The 14,161-nt window shown below is 36.6% G+C and overlaps 1 protein-coding gene across 3 annotated transcripts in view; it reads left to right on the top strand.

Annotated features, from left to right (window-relative positions):
• Positions 1 to 14,161, top strand: part of FILIP1 (filamin A interacting protein 1) — a 309,418-nt gene that overhangs the window by 157,903 nt on the left and 137,354 nt on the right. The window lies entirely within an intron of this gene.

The raw sequence follows: 14,161 nt of genomic DNA, 5'->3' as shown, positions 1-14,161 counted from the left end.
CATTAGATTTGGCAATAAACTGCTAATTTTGCAGAGTAGTTCCAGTTGAATCAACAAGTCAGAAGATAGGTTACAGAGAGTTTAGAATCAATGAGAAGAGAGGAAATGAAAGAATTAAGTGTAGATGACTTTTTCAAGGAATTTAATTGAGAAGGGGAGACAATATAAAAGATTAAAGTTTTCAGGAATAGTAGAATTTGTGGGGTTTGTTTGTTCTTGTGTTTTTTTTTTTTTGAAGGATGAGGGCACTTGAGCATGTTTATAGCAGGGATGGAAATAGTAGACTAAGACAGAATGAATATTAGAAGTAGGGAGGGGGTGATTAGAGATAGGGTAGGAACATTTTGCCCCCAAGATCAAGATTCTATGGGATGGAATCAAGGGTATATATACAGAGGGGATTACTGGCAAATTGATGGGTTACCTCTTCATCATAAACTAAAGTTGAAAGAAGAGATAATGGGGAATGTTGACAGAAGGATTTGAGGTGAGGAGAAGGGGATAAGAGATAATTCATCTCTATACTTTCTGTGAAATGTAAAGTGCTCAGCTGAGAGTATGGGGGGAAAGAGGAGACATATGAGGAGAAAAAAACTGTTTGAACAGGTGCCATGGTTAAATGGTGTATGAGAAAGATTAGGGAGGAGTAAAAGTATTACGTTATTTCTGTGAGAACTCAGTTAAGATTAAATAGCATAAAGTTGTAAAGGAGTCATGATTCTCTCAAGGTTCATTCAGCAACAGGTAGATAGAAGTGAGAGTAATCTAGGGTAGAGATTTGGCAAGGCATGATTAGCAAAAGGACAAAGGAAGAAGGGATTTTATAAATAAAGGATAGTTTAGAATTAAACTGCTTAAAAAAGAGTAGAGATTGGGAAGGGAAGAGGACAGAACCTTTAGCAGGGGGTCAACCTCGTAAAGTACTAAGAGGTAAAGCATTGGAGTCCATAGTGAAAAGATTAATTATAAGTAATGCAGAAGAAGAGGAGAAATGATAGTGAGTTATAATTGGATAGAGAAATTTCGGAGCTCTTGAACATGATGGTAAAACATTTGTGGATGTGCAAGATTAAGGATATGACTCTTCTTTGCTAAGGTGAAGGGTACAAGAGTGGAGGGACTGGCAAGTTAGAACATTTGAGGAAATAACAAGACTCATATTGAGGTCACCTAGTATAAGGGTGGAAACTGATCATCACTTCCAGGAACTTCAGTCACTCTAAAAAAGAAAACAACCAGGGGAAGATGACTACCAGAATATAGAATCGGTGATAAATTTTGATTGCATGAAAATCCAAAGAAATAAGAATATTGAATGTTGGCAGTAATGGGACAACCATGAGTAACAATGGGAGAAACCAATGTATCATTAAGCATTTACAATGTCCTAGATCTTGTGCTATGCTTGGAAAGCAAAGAAAAGCAAAAATATTTCCACCCCTTAAGGAATTTATGTGCAAGATATACATGATATATGTAATATGAATGCAATGGGACCTAAGAGACAAAGGAGTATTCTAAGTTCCCCCACCCCAACAATGAATCAAGAGTAGAAACAAAAGTACAACCAGTCCTGGAAAAAATATGGCCAAATATACAGTTATTTGGAAGAAGCCAAGTCTCAGTAAGAGGAAGATGATGAAAAGAGCAAAATTAAATGAAATCTGTAAATTATGAAATGTATGTCAGAGGACAAAGTAGAAGAGGTAAGTGAATCTGAAGTGGAACCTTGGTGGGATAGAATTAAGGTCAATGGTGATAAAGAAAAAAGATCACATTCAGAAAGGGGGTGTGCTCTTCATTAAGTCAAGGGTTCGATATCAATGGTATGGGAATAAGAATAAAAGTATCTGGAGAATAAGCTAACTACCTAGTATCCTGTTGCTACCAAGAAGATTTCATGGAGTAAACTTTGAGCTTTTCTAAAAATTGCTGGTTCCTTGGAATTTCTTCATAAGATGAATTTGTCTATTAAACTAGGAAAAGATTCTGCACATTATTGGTATGAAGTGATCTATCCAATATCACAGAGCAGCTTATGCTGGTTCCTAGACTGATCCTCATTATTCTTCACCATTTTCTGTTCTTCTGTCTCTGCTTCCATCTCTCTCCCTCTGCATCTGACTGCCTCTTCCTCTTTCTCAGCCTTAAACTAGTTATCTCCCATTAAATCATATATTTGAGTTACCAAATATAATGCAAGAATATCAAATACCTGGCTAATAATATTTTCAGAAGTAAGAAAAGAGAACTCATCCTGAGAGAAGTGAAATGTTCATGTTAAGAAATTGGTGTTTTTAATAGAAATTTTATTTTATTTTATTTTTCCAATTACATATAATGGTAGTTTTTCAACATTCATCCATTTGTAAATTTATGAGTTCCACATTTTTCTACCACTCTCTCCCCTCCTCCCTCCCCATGGTAGTGAACAGTCTGGCATAAGTTGTACATATACATTTGTGTTAAACATATTTACATATTGATCATATTATGAAAAAGTAATTAGAGCTAAAGAGAAAGAAAAACCCTTGAGAAAGGAAGGAAAAGGGGGGCGGAGCCAAGATGGCGACAAGAGTGGATCTTGTCTTAGGTGCTCTATCATAAATCTTCGAAACTAAGGACTCTAACTAAATTTTTGAGAGACAGAACCCGCAGAGGGACCCAGTGAGGCAGTTCTCCTACTCAAGGTAACCAAGAAAAGAGCAGAAAGGCTCTGCTCCCTAGGGTCGGAGGGGTGGCCCACCAGAGGGGTGGGCTGCCAGAGTGAAAGAACTTCAACCTCCCAGGGGCAGCCCCAGGGCACTGGGAGCCATGGCTCACAGCAGCAGGGAGTTTCCTGAGCTATGGCCTGGGGAGCACCAGGCACAAATTGGGGGAACAGTGGGGGGACCTCTGCCAGAGAGAGCATGTGAAGCCCAGCCCTCAGGGCACACAGAGAGCAGCGTGGCCAGCCGAGTTTCCGGAACCAGAAGCAGGCAGAGCAGGAGCCCCCAGGACATGAGCTCATTGAACCTAGGGAAGGGAGTGAAGAGAGAGAGACTGCTCTGCCCCTGGAAGAGGACACTGGGGTTCTGACAACATTCAGATCCTGATCGCAGTCTAGCCCCCCCCATAGAACACCAAGGCCCCCTCCACCTCAGCCCCATGGCAGAGGGGGGCACTTATGGTCATTCACAGACCATAAGGGAGGACAGAGCCTCACACACTGAGACCCTTGTGGGAGTGTCCCAAAAGTTCAGGAAGCACCCCAAAACCAGGCTCAGGCTGGGAAAATGAGCAAGCAGAGAAAAACAAGAGGAACACCATTGAGAAATATTTTGCATATGAGCCCAAGAAGGATCAAAAATACTCAGTCTGAAGATGAGGAAGCACAAGGTCCTGCACTAAAGACTCCAAGAAAAACAGAAATTGGGCTCAGGCTATGACAGAGCTCAAAAAAGATTTTGAAAATAAAATGAGGGAGTAAGAAGAAAAACTGGGAAAAGAAATGAGAGAGATGCAGGAAAAACATGAAAATGAAGTCAGCAGCTTAGTCAAGGAAATCCAAAAAAAAAATGCTGAAGAAAATAGCATGCTAAAAACCAGCTTAGGTCAAATGGATAAAATAGTTCAAAAAGTTATTGAGAAGAATGCTTTAAAAAGCAAAATTGGCCAGATGGAAAAAGAGATAAGAAAACTCTTTGAGGAGAGCAAATCCTTCAGACAAAGAATAGAACTCAGGGAGATTGATGAATTTACAAGAAACCAGTACTCAATACTTCAAAACCAAAAAAATGAAAAATTAGAAGAAAATGTGAAATATCTCATTGAAAAAACAACTGATATGGAAAACAGACTTAGAAACGATAATTTAAAAATTATTGCAATACCTGAAAGTCACGATCAGGAAAAAAAGCCTTGATATCATTTTCTTTTTTGTTTTGTTTTGTTTTGGTTTTTTTAGTTTTTTGAAAGGCAAATGAGGTTAAGTGGCTTGCCCAAGGCCACACAGCTAGGTAATTATTAAGTGCCTGAGGCCGGATTTGAACTCAGGTACTCCTGACTCCAGGACCGGTGCTTTATCCACTGCCACCTAGTCGCCCCCTTGATATCATTTTCAAGGAATTACTACAGGAAAATTGCCCTGATATTCTAGAAGCAGAGAGCAAAATAGAAATGGAGAGAATCCACTGATCCCCTGAGAAAGAGATCCCAAAAAACCAACCCCTAGGAATATTATAGCCAAGTTCCAGAACTCCCAAGTCAAAGAGAAAATATTACAAGCATCCAGAAGGACACAGTTCAAATATCGTGGAGCTGCAGTGAGGATCACACAGGACTTAGTAGCAACTACATTGGAAGCTCATAGGGCTTGGAATATAATATGCTGGAAGGCAAAAGAGTTTAGAATGCAGCCAAGAATCAATTACTCAGCAAGGCTGAATCTCCTCTTCCAGGGAAAAAGATGGACTTTCAATGAACCAGGGGAATTTCATATGTTCCTTTTGGAATGGCCAGAGCTGAACAGAAGGTTTGATCTTCAGATACGGGACTCAGGTGAAGCATGGAGATTGGAGGAGAGGGGGAAAATATGAGAGACTTAATGAGGATGAACTGCATGTATTCCTGCATAGAAAAATGACACTGATAATACTCATATGAACTTTCTCAGTTAATAGAGCAGGTAGAGGGAGCTTTTATAGTTGAAGCACAGGAGAAAGCTGAATTTGAAGATAAAATATGGTGTAAAAATGGAGTCAATAGAAAAAAGGGAAATGTAATGGGAGAAAAAAAAAGGATAGGGGTAATAGGCCAAGATATGTCATATAATAAGATTTTTCTTTATTACAATGAGCTATTGCAATGATATGGAAGGGGGGAAGGCAAGGGGGAATGAGGGAATCTTCACTCTCATCAGAGGTGGCTAGGAGAGGAAACAGCATATATACTCAATGGGGTATAGGCATCTGGAGTAAGAGGGGGGGGCAGGGGGAAGGGGTGGGGATGTGAATAAAGGAGGAGAGGATGGACCATGGTGGGAGAGTGGTCAGATATAACACATTTTCTTTTTTACTTCTTACAAGGGACTGGAATTGGATGGCCTGTCCAGGACCATAGGGCCAGGTAGATGCTGGGCCTAAGGGGTGGTATATGGGGGCTCAGGGCCTCTTGGCCCCAGGACCAGGGATCTGTCTGCTGTGCCACTCAGCTACCCCACAGCAGAGTCAGAGTGAAAGGAGAGAGAAAATAGAGTACATGGTATTGGAGAAATAAGAAAGGAGGGAGTTGCGATCAGCAATGGCAATGGTGGAAAAATATGGAAGTAACTTTTGTGATGGACTTACCATAAAGAATGTGTTCCACCCACAACAGAGTTGTTGGTGTTGGAACAAAGACTCAAGCACATTTATTATTATTATTATTATTATTATTATTATTATTATTATTATTATTATTATTATTTGGGGGGGGTGCAGGGCAAATGGGGCTGGGTTGCCTGGGGCCGCATATCAGGGTGATCGTTAGGTGTCTGAGGCCAGATTTGGACCTGGGTGCTCCTGGTTCAAGGGCCAATGTTCTGTCCGCCACCCAGCCACCCCTACTATTATTACTATTTTATTTTATTTTGGGTCTTTTTTTTTTTGGTTTTTTGCAGGGCAGTGGGGTTTGGGTGGCTTGCATGTCACACAGCTTGGTGATTGTTGGGTGTATGGGGCCAGATGTGGGCTCGGGTGCTCATGGCTCCAGGGCTGGTGCTCTGTCCATTGCACCACCTGGCCATACCTACAATTATTACTATTATTTTTTTAATTTTAATTTTTTTCTCTCCCCTTTACTTTATCGCTCAAGCGAATCTATATTTATGGGGGGGTATTTCATTTACTCTTAAACAAGATTATTTTATTAATGTATAAAAAACATTATTTGTACAAAATGAGAATAAATATTAAATAAAAAAAAGAAAGGAAGGAAAAACATAAAAGAAGTTTTTTAAAAAGTGAATATAGTTTACATTCAAACTCCATTGGTTTTTTCCTCTGAATGTGGATGCTATTGTTCTTAGTAGATTCTCAGGGTTGTTGAGAATTTGCTGAGATAAGCTGCATCCATCATAATTGATCATCTCATAATGTTGTTGTTAATGTGTACAATGTTCTCTTGATTCTGCTCCCTTCACTCAGTATCAGTTGGTTTGATTCTCTCCATGCATCTCTAAAGTCCTACCACTAATGATTTCATACATAATAATAGTATCCATAACATTCATAATTCCATAACTTGTTCAACCATTTCCCAACTGATGGACATGCCCTCAATTTCCAAATCTTTGCCACTACAAAAAGAGCTGCTATAAGTATTTTTGAATATATGACCTAGGATATAGGCCTAGGTATTGGCAATTCTGGGTCAAAGGGTACGATCAGGTTTATTGCTCTTTGGGCATAGTTCCAGAATGACTGGATCAGTTCACAACTCCATCAACAATGAATTAATGTTTCAATTTTTACCATATTTTCTCCAACATTGCTATTATTTTCCTTTTATGTCATCTTAGCCAATCTGATAGATATGAGGTGATAACCCATGGTTGTTTTAATTTACATTTCTCTAATCAATAATCATTTGAAGTATTTTTTCATATGATTATATATAGCTTTAATTTCTTCATCTGAAAACTGCCTGTTTATATCCTGTGACCATTTATCAATTGAGGAATGACTTGTAATATCATAAATTTGTTTCAATTCTCTATGTAATTTATAAATGAAACTTTATCAGAAAAAATAGCTGTGAAAATTGGTTCCCAATTTTCTGTTTTTCTTCTAATCTTGGCTATATTGATTTGTTAGATCTGGTATAGTTAGATCATTTCCTTTGCATTTTTCTTTAATTCTCTTGATATTCTTGACATTTTGTTGCTCCAGATGAATTTTATTAATATTTTTCTAGTTCTATAAAATATTTTTGGTAGTTAGATGGTTATGGCACTGAAAAAGCAATTTAATTTGGGTAGAGTTGTCATTTTTATTATTATAAATTATTATAAATCAGCAGTCATCAAAACTTCCTGGTGTTAGTTAAAATATAGAGTAATGGACCAGTGAATTAGAGAAACTGTTGTAAATGATTACAGTAATGTACAATTTGACAAACCCATAGACATTAGCTTCTGGGAACACAGAAACTGCTGGGAAAACTGGAAAGTAGTATGGTAAAAACAAGGCATAGACCAACATCTCACACCTAATATCAAAATAAGGTCAAAATGAATACAGGATTTAGACATAAATAGATAATACCATAGAATAATTAAGAGAACAAGAAATATTCTATCTATCTGATTTATGAGGAGGGGAGTATTTTATCACCAAACATTTTGAATCTGGCCTCAGACACTTAATAATTACTTAGCTGTGTGGCCTTGGGCAATCCACTTAACCCCATTTGCCTTGCAAAAAAAAACACCTAAAAGAAAAAAAAAAAGAAAAGTATTAGGAGGAAACATACAATGGAGGAAGATATATTCCTATAAGGAATGAAACATTTTCATAATTTATTAAAAAATCACATTTTAAATCCTGTTTCAGAGCACCAGCTACATCTTATTTGTCTCAGCTCTTGGTGCACAGTACTATTTAATCTATTCTCCTTCCTGCTGACTTTTCTTCTCCCTCAATTGGAGTTTGATATGAACTCATTTCATTCCATTGGCTTGATTCCAGGCTTCTCTGAAATTCCATCCCTACTGGTTTCTAATAGAACAATAGTGTTCCATGACATACATATACCATAATTTGTTCAGTCATTCTCCAATTGATGGACATTCATTCGATTTCCAATTCTTTGCTACCACAAACAGAGCTTCTATGAATCTTTTTGTACAATATTTTGTACCCTTTAGCATGATCTCTTCAGGGTTTAAACTCAGCATTGATAAGGCTGGATCAAAGGATATGCACGTTTTTATTACCACTTGGGCCTAATTCCAAATTGTTCTCTAGAAAGGTTGGGTCAGTTCACAGTTCCACCAAATTCCTTGAATTCCCAGTCCTCCTGGTTTCTAATAGAACAATAGTATTTCATGACATACATATACCATGGTTTGTTAAGCCGTTTCCTCAATTGAAGGACATCTACTTGATTTCCAATTCTTTGCCACCACAAACAGGGCTGCTATGAATATTTTTCCACAAGTGATGTTTTTAACCTTTTTCATCATCTCTTCAGGGTATAGACCCAGTAGTGGTATTGCTGGATCAAAGGGTATGCATATTTTTGTTGCCCTTTGGGCATAATTCCAAATTGTTCTCCAAAAAGGTTGGATGAGTTTACATGTCCATCAACACTATATAAGTGTTCCAGATTTCCCACATCCCTTCCAGCATTGCTCATTGTCCTTTCTGGTCATACTGGACAATCTGAGAGGTGTGAGGTCTAATCAGTAATAGTTTGAAGCAATTTTTCATATGACTATGGATCGTTTTGATTTCCTTATCTGTAAACTGCCTTTTCATATCCTTTGACCATTTGTCAATTGGTGAATGGCTTGTTTTTTTTATAAATTTGACTCAGTTCTCTACATAAAAATCTAAAGCCTTACTGGAAGATAAAAACTTAGCAATATGCTTCTCCTCATTCAATACCATTTTTCTTGCTTTTTTCCTTAATATGCATCCTAAACTATGTGCTTTTACCTATTCATATCTCTCAGGCTTTCCAACACTATACTCAGTCGTATTCCAACATTATATTGTTACTGATTATGTCAAGAATGATAGGGCAATGGGGCGGCTAGGTGGTGTAGTGGATAAAGCACCAGCCCTGGAGTCAGGAGTACTTGAGTTCAAATCTGGCCTCAGACACTTAATATTTACCTAGCTGTGTGGCCTTAGGCAAGCCACTTAACCCCATTTGCCTTGCAAAAACCTAAAAAAAAAAAAAAAAAGAATGATAGGGCAAAAATCTACTACTTCCAGAATCACTAAGGGAAAAAGACTACTGGATTTGGAGTCAGGAGAAACCTGGGCTTAAATCACATTCCTAACACTTAATAGCTAAATGACCTGTGGTAAATCCCTTAACTTCTAATACTTATGTAATTAGATTGATGTGGTAACAAAGTGAGATATTATAAATAAATGAGATAATATAGATACACATACACACATATATATATATATATGTATGTATATAAAACACCATGCAAATTTTCAAGGGAATGTGAATTAATTAGTATTACAATTACTGTACTAATGCTTCGCATCTTAAATTCAATACAATTTAGAGAGAAACAATCCTGGGACAACTACTTTTCTTTGTTGTTTAGTGTTTGGCAGAATACTAGTAGAGAGAGAAAATGATTGTATCTTGTAATTGAACAAAAGTGTGAAATAGCTTATCTATAGGCTCACTAAAGGAATCTCTAGGATACAGAAAGAATAACAGGAATGATAAGTGTGTTTATTTTTGGTTTCTTCTTCTAAGTCTCTGTTTTTGAGAGAGCTTTTCATGCCATATATAATTTGAAGAATATGAATATTCATTGTGGCAACATCTATTAAAAACATTGTTCTTCAATATTTTGGGCCAATATCATATTCTGTCAAGGACAAGTAATAGTTCTATCTGTGATGATGCATAATGACTATTACATTTTTTTTTAATTCTCAAGGATGTTGTGGAGTTTGTTTTACTGGTATGAGAATTTGTCATTTGTTAGTTAAAGCAAAGTAATCTTCTAGTATAAAACTCTGATCACTTTCAATTTTTTTAAAGTTTTTAATTATTCTTCTTGCTTCTGTGATGGAATTTGCCCAGGCTGCTTAGAGATGATCATTCAACTTTACTTATAATAACAACCCTCCAACAAAATTGTTAAGTAGACAGATACTGAAAGAGAAGATGAGTTAGAAAAGAATGGGGGGGGGGAAGCCATTTCAGAGGGTGGGAGAACACCAAGAGGCTTTTTTAGTAAACAGAAAAGAGTTGATGAGGACCTGAATGTCTTCAGGGATGGAATATTTGCTTCAGAAACCCTCGGTGCCCTTCTGATGCCCTTATGACTTGTAAGAAAAAAATTCCCAACAAATTCCAAAAATTCCTAACAAAAAAATTCCTGACAGATATTTGTAATTTAATGTATTAGAAGTATTTGTACTTTCAAAGCAGACCTTGAGGACAGGTTAATACAGTGATACATACAGCAGAAGGCTACTTTAAGAGATGGGAGTATTTCTATAATCTCTCTAAATGCAAAAAAATAGATGTCGTTTACCCATTTACCTATTAGTACTAAGCAGTGGTGTCAGTTGCCTGAGGTAGCATTATTGGAAAAGTAGGGAAAACACAATTATCTTTCTACTTTATTCACTGGTTACATTTGCTTACTTAAAAATTTTGAAATATTTTAACTCTCTGAGTAAAAGAAAAATGGTTGCATATTTCCCAGACTAAACTGAAAGTAATGCAATAGCATATCCAAACTATAATTCCAAGTCCCATGATTAATTCCTTAAATTGTCCAAAAATAGTCCAGAGAGATGTTAAAAGAATCAGGCACCTTGGCTGTACTAAAAAATGACTGAGTTCAAAGGAAATGTAACTCTTTTCAAACTGAACTTTGGCACATGGCTGCACTTATAAAAAATGATTCAGAAACTGAATATGAATGTAATTTTTTTTACAACATCAAAAAATAAAGTGATTTATCCAAGGTGACACAACTGGTAAGTAGCAAACTTGGGACTCAAACCCAGGTCACCTGGCCCTTAGTAGAGTAACTCAGAAAAAAATAAAAGCAAAATTAAACAAGAAATAATCAGGAAAACTACATTTTGCTAAAAGGTACCCTAGACATATATACTCTAGATTCTTGTAAAAATTATACTACTCATTCTTCTCCTTACATGCCTCAAATTTTCCCTTCTCTCTGTTTTTGCTCACGCTTTTCCCAATGCCTGTATTGCTATTTCTCAGCATATTGAATTCCTATCTATTCTCTAAAGCACAATTCAAACACTATCCCCTTCATAAAGTTTTCTTTAATCTTTGCCATCTCAGACTTCATAAAACATTTTGCTTACACATGTATTATGAAACATTATCTTTAAAATTACTCAGTTTTTTTTGTTTTTGCTTTTTCTAAGATCATGATTGCCCTCTTTCTTCAACTGAAGCATACTAGATTATTCTCCAGTTTTTCATTTCAACTCTTTTTTGTCTTTCTGTCCCCAGTGAATCTCTTGCACACAACATATTGTTGAATTCTGGTTTCCAGTTCATTCAGCTATCCATGTGTGTTCTATAAATATTAGCTGGCAGCTAGGTAGCACAGTGGCTAGAACTATAAGGAGACAGGAGTTTGGATTTGGCTTTAGACAACTGACACTTAATAGTTCTGTGACCTTGGGCAAGTCACTTAACCCTGATTGTCTTATATCCAGGGCCATCTCCAGTCATCCTGATGCATATCTGACCACTAGTCCCAGGTGGTTCTAGAGGAGAAAGTCAGGCTGGTGACTTAGCTCAGCATCCTTTCACTCAAATTCAATTCATGTGTTTGTCATGGCATCACCTCCATGATCTCACGGTCTTTTTTGAGAATGAAGGCACAACACCCCCCCCCAAAAAAAACCCCAAAATCACCATAAGTTACCATTCACATTAATACTTATGATCACAAACTCTGCACTTCCCTCCTTCCCATTCCCCCCATCTCCCCTGTATCTTCTGAAAAGTTTCTCTTGCTACCAACCACTGCCTCCCCCACTTGTCATCCACCACCCCATATCTCTTATACACAAACCCATACCTTCCCTCTTTGAAACAATTCTGAGGATAGTGAGATTCAAGCATTACTACCACCCCTCCACTATAAAAGGTATTCCTTATGTCCCTCCTTTAATGTAAGCAAACTTGTCACATCTTACCTCTCCTTATTTCCCTCTCTCAGGGAATCCTTCTTTCTTATCTCTTAACCTTACCCACAGATCATCCTGTTATAATTGATTCACATTCATGCTTTTTTCTATTCAGATTCTTTGTAATTGCCTTAATTATAAATATCATCTTTCCATATAGGAATATAAACAGTTTAATTCCATTGAGTTCTTCCGATTATTCCTCATGTTTACTTATTTATGCATCAAGTCTTTCGTTTTAATGTCAAATTTTTATTCAGCTCTGATCTTTTCATCAAGGATCCTTAGGAAGTCCTCAATTTCATTAAATATCCATTCCCCCCCCCGAAAGATACTAAGGTTTTCTGGGTAGATTATTCTTGGTTGTAATTCTAGCTCTTTTGAACTCCAGAATATGATATTACAAACCCTTTACTCCTGTAATAGGGAAGCTGATTATGTGATTCTGACTGTAACTCCATAACATTTGAACTGTTTCTTCTGGTTGCTTGCATCCTTAACCTAGGAGCACTGGAATATGGCTATAATGTTCCTGGGTGTTTTCATTTTAGATTCTCTCTCATGAACTGATCAGTGAATTCTGTCAATTTTTATTTACCTATGGATCTAACATATTTTTTTAATTTATTTATTTATTTTGAATTTGACAATTTTTCCCCCAATCATCCTTCCCTCCTCCCATGCCCCCCCCCCGAAGGCAGTCTGTTAGTCTTTACATTGGTATGCATTGATCTAAGTTGAATGTGATAAGAGAGAAACCATATCCTTAAGGAAAAAAATAAAGTTTAAGAGCAAAATTCCATAATAAGATAATGGGTTTTTTAAAAATTAAAGATAATAGTCTTTGGTCTTTGTTCAAACTCAATTCTTTCTCTAGATACAGATGGTATTCTCCATCGCAGATATCCCCAAATTATGCCTGATTGTTGTGCTGATAGAATGAGTAAGCCCATCAAGGTTGATCATCACCCCTATGTTACTGTTATGGTGTACAGTGTTCTTCTGGTTCTGCTCATCTCGCTCAGCATCAGTTTATGAAAATTATTCCAGGATGCCCTGAATTCCCGTCCCTCTTGCTTTCTAATAGAACAATAGTGTCCTATAACATACATATACCACAATTTATTCAGCCATTCCCCAGTTGATGGACATTCACTCAATTTCCAATTCTTTGCCACAACAAACAGAGCTGCTATGAATATATTTGTACAAGGGTGAATATTTTTGTATAAGGGATGTTTTTTTACCCTTTTTCATCATCTCTTCAGGGTATAGACCCAGCAGTGGTATTGCTGGATCAAAAGGTATGCATATTTTTGTTGCCCTTTGGGCGTAATTCCAAATTTCTCTTCAGAAATGTTGGATGAGTTCACAGCTCCACCAACAATGTATTAGTGTCCCAGATTTCCCACATCCCTTCCAACATTGATCACTGTCCTTTCTGGCCATATTGGCCAGTCTGAAAGGTGTGAGGTGGTACCTCAGAAATGCTTTAATTTGCATTTCTTTAATAAGTAATGATTTTGAGCAATTTTTCATATGACTATGGATCACTTTGATCTCCTCATCTGTAAATTGCCTTTTCTATCCTTTGACCATTTGTCAATTTGGGGAATAGCTTGTTTTTTTAAAAAAATTTGACTCAGTTCTCTGTATATTTTAGAAATGAGTCCATTTTAGAAATGAGTGATGTGAGGTGATCCTTTAATCCAAGTTTCTGCCATACTAACTTCCAATTTTCCCAACAGTTTTTAATCAAAGAAAAGGTTTTTATTCCAAAAGCTGGACTCTTTGGGTTTATCAAAGAGAAAATTACTATAATCATTTCCTGCTATTGCACCTAGTCTATTCCACTGATCCATCACTCTGTTTCTTAGTCAATACCAGACAGTTTTGATGATTGATGCTTTATAGTATAATTTTAGATCTGGTAGGCTAAGGTGGTGGTTTTTCTTTATAATTTCTTAAATAAGATATCTAGGTTCTTTTTTAATCAAGGTTTTCAGTTAGTTCAATAAATCTTAAATTATCTCTCCTCAATCTATTTTCTATGTATGTTGTATAAGATATTTCACATTTTCTTTTATTTTTCATTCTTTTATACTTTGCTTATTCTAACTATTAAGAAGATTTTTCCTTCAATATTTTTGTGCCTCTTTTATCAATCTATTATTCTTTTTCATAATTTTCTTCCATTAATCCTATTTCTTTTCTTAATTTTCCTTTACCTCTCTTATCTCTTTCTTTAACTCTTTCAA

The sequence above is a fragment of the Macrotis lagotis genome, chromosome 5, assembly GCF_037893015.1.
Source record: "Macrotis lagotis isolate mMagLag1 chromosome 5, bilby.v1.9.chrom.fasta, whole genome shotgun sequence".
Taxonomy (NCBI): domain Eukaryota; kingdom Metazoa; phylum Chordata; class Mammalia; order Peramelemorphia; family Peramelidae; genus Macrotis; species Macrotis lagotis.
This window is presented reverse-complemented; position numbering and strand designations above follow the sequence as displayed.